The sequence below is a fragment of the Hemicordylus capensis genome, chromosome 2 (assembly GCF_027244095.1).
Source record: "Hemicordylus capensis ecotype Gifberg chromosome 2, rHemCap1.1.pri, whole genome shotgun sequence".
Taxonomy (NCBI): domain Eukaryota; kingdom Metazoa; phylum Chordata; class Lepidosauria; order Squamata; family Cordylidae; genus Hemicordylus; species Hemicordylus capensis.
Genome location: NC_069658.1, coordinates 45,050,651 through 45,054,530, shown reverse-complemented (window position 1 = coordinate 45,054,530; position 3,880 = coordinate 45,050,651).

Sequence of the window (3,880 nt, the reverse complement as noted above, 5' to 3'; positions counted from 1 at the left end):
GGTTGTTGTGAGGAGAAACTCAAGTATGTAGTACACCGCTCTGGGCTCCTTGGAGGAAAAGCAGGATATAAATGTAACAACAACAACACCCCCCCCCCCCCCAGTGAGGTACTACTTTGGCGTGGTTGTGGGGCTTGCGTGCTCTGACATTCAGATATTTATATTTAAAAAATGAGCATGTGGAGTACATAGTTAACTATCAATGGCGAGACACTTGGATAGGTTAGCATTAGAAGAGGTATTTTCCAAGGGGACTCACTATCCCCTCTGTTGTTTGTAATCACCATGACTACACTTTCACAAATACTAAACAAAACAGGCCTCGGATACCAAACATCTAAAACATCAAGTAAAACCAACCATCTGCTGTACATGGACGATCTGAAGCTATATGGAAAATCCCAGTCAGAAATTGAATCACTGCTAAATGCTGTCCATATATTCAGTAGTGATATAGCAATGGAGTTTAGACTAGACAAGTGTGCGGCATTAATAATGAACAGAGGGAAAATAACAAAAACAGAAGGAATAGAACTGCCCAATGGAAGCAACATCAAGAACCTGGAAGAGAAAGAACATTACAAATACTTGGGCATACTCCAGGCTGATAACATTGCACACACTGAAGTTAAAAGAAAAATGGGAAGTGAATACATCAGGAGAGTTAGAAAAATCCTCAAGTCCAAACTCAATGGCGGGAACACCATACAAGCCATAAACACCTGTTATGATAACAGGTATACCTGTTATCGTGATAACTATACCTGTTATCAGATACACTGCAGGAATAATAGACTGGACCCAGGCAGAGCTAGAGACGCTAGATTGTAAGACCAGGAAAATTATGACCATCAATCATGCTCTGCACCCCCGCAGTGATGTAGATAGGCTATACCTCCCTCGCAGCTCAGGTGGAAGAGGAATGCTGTAAGTCCATCAAACAGTAGAGAAGGAGAAAAGAGGCCTTGCAGAATATATCAAGGACAGTGAAGAAGATGCACTTCAAATGGTCAATAACAAGAAACTATTCAACACCAATAAAACAAAGCTGGCCTACAAGAAAGAACAATTCAAGAATTGAGCAGAAAAATGGAAAAATAAGCCACTGCATGGTCAATATTTGCACAATATAAGTGGAAAATCAAACATCACCAGGACCTGGCAATGGCTTAAGAATGGCAACTTGAAGAAAGAAACAGAGGCTGCACAAGAACAACAACAAACAACAATCAACAACAAACAGCAAGTGCCACCTTTGTAAAGAAGCAGATGAAACAGTGGACCACCTAATCAGCTGTTGTAAAAAGATTGCACAGACTGACTACAAACAAAGGTATGACAAGGTAGCAGGGATGATACACTGGAACATCTGCAAAAAATACAAGCTACCTGTAGCCAAAGATTGGTGGGACCATAAAATTGAAAAAGTGGTAGAAAATATTATGCAAAAATATTATGGGACTTCCGACTACAAACAGACCAACATCTGCCACACAATACACCAGATATAACTGTAGACGAGAAGAAAGAAAAACAAGTCAAAATAATCGACATAACAATACCACGGGATAGCAGAACAGAAGAAAAAGAAATAGAAAAAATCACCAAATACAAAGATCTACAAATTGAAATTGAAAGGCGGTGGCAGAAAAAGACCAAAATAATCCCAGTGGTAATTGGTGCCCTGGGTGCAGTTCCAAAAGACCTTGAAGAGCACCTCAACACCATAGGGGCCACAGAAATCACCAACAGCCAATTACAAAAAGCAACTTTACTGGGAACAGCCTATATTCTGCGACGATATCTATAATAATAGCAACAACACTGATAATAAAATTCAGCCATCCCAGGTCCTTGGGAAGGACTCGATGTCTGGATAAAACAAACCAGTCAATAACACCTGTCTGACTGTGTAAACAACAACAACAACAATAAAATGTCTATGTGATGCATGCTTCCCTATGAAGGTCATGCTACTGGCAGCTGCTAGGCAGAAGGTGTAATAACCTTCCTCTGCCTACTCTTAGCTCTGCTTTTAATGACTCTTGACTGGTCCATTTGGTAGACCTGTCAGTGAAATGTGGGCAAATGTACTCATTTGTGTGTGATTGTTAGTCCTCAAGCCCAATGTGAGAAAGCTGGATTTCTAATGGTGCTTGCCCACCCCCTACCCCCCAGGATTCCCTTTCAGAGCAGAGAGGCTGGCTTAGACCATTCAATTTGCTGCTGTTGCTGCTTATTTAGTGCTATGTTACATACTGCAAAGCTAGGGGGCTCAGATGCCAAAGAGGACAGTGTTCTCTTCTTTTAATATTTTTGAGAATTGTCACCTTTAAGTCAGTCCTGACATGACACTGCACTGCCATCTTTTAAAAATTAATTTCCATAAACAATACAAACATTACAAGAGACTGTAGTACACAAGTTTAGGGTAAGTATTTTAAGATTGTAAGAATAAAAAGTCCAAAGACCAGTGTCCATTTAGTGTTCATTAAACATTCATCCAAGAAATTTCTTCCAGAGGTTGCTGTGATGGTGGTTGCAAGGATGATCCGGTACTGTTGATGTTTGACATGAAGTTAAATCATACTGCAATAACAGCATCTGGGTCTGTGCCGCCTTTGATGATCTAATTTCATCTGTCAGTTTTTCTAATAAAGCAATATGCCAAACTTGATTGTTCCAAAGAAAACTGGTTTGATTCCCCCCCCCCAGTGCTCAGCTATCTCTAAGTGTGCTGCCACCAATTAAAAAAGAAGAAGAAGAAATTAAGTCCTCATGAGGGTCCTTAAATATAGATAGAAGTGCAGTTGCAGGTTTTAGTGTTATTTCCTGCTTTGTAATTTTTGAAAGCCACCTTAAATGGCGCAGCGGGGAAATGCTTGACTAACAAGCAGAAGGTTGCCGGTTCAAATCCCAGCTGGCATGTTTCCCAGACTATGGGAAACTTCTCTATCGGGCAGCAGCTACAGGTGAAACTCGGAAAATTAGAAGATCGTGCAAAAGTCCATTAATTTCAGTAATGCAAATTAAAAGGTGAAACTGATATATGAGACAGACGCATTACATACAAAGCGAGATAAGTCAAGCCTTAATTTGTTGTAATTGTGATGATCATGGCGTACAGCTCATGAAAACCCCAAATCCACAATCCCAGAAAATTAGAATATTACATGGAACCAAGAAGACAAGGATTGAAGAATAGAACAATATCGGACCTCTGAAAAGTATAAGCATGCATATGTATTCAGTACTTGGTTTGGGCCCCTTTTGCAGCAATTACTGCCTCAATGCGGCGTGGCATGGATGCTATCAGCCTGTGGCACTGCTGAGGTATTATGGAAGACCAGGATGCTTCATTAGCGGCCTTCAGCTCTTCTGCATTGTTTGGTCTCATGTCTCTCATCCTTCTCTTGGCAATGCCCCATAGATTCTCTATGGGGTCAGGTCAGGCGAGTTTGCTGGCCAATCAAGCACAGTACACTGTATACTTTTCAGAGGTCCGATATTGTTCTATTCTTCAATCCTTGTCTTCTTGGTTCCATGTAATATTCTAATTTTCTGGGATTGTGGATTTGGGGTTTTCATGAGCTGTACGCCATGATCATCACAATTATAACAAATTAAGGCTTGACTTATCTCGCTTTGCATGTAATGCGTCTGTCTCATATATCAGTTTCACCTTTTAATTTGCATTACTGAAATTAATGGACTTTTGCACGATATTCTAATTTTCCGAGTTTCACCTGTATATAGGAAGATGCTGAAAGGCATCAGCTCATACTGTGTGGGAGGAGGCAAAGGTAAACTCCTCCTGTATTCTACGAAAGAAAACCACAGGGCTCTGTGGGCTCCAGGAATCAAAATCGACTCTACAGCA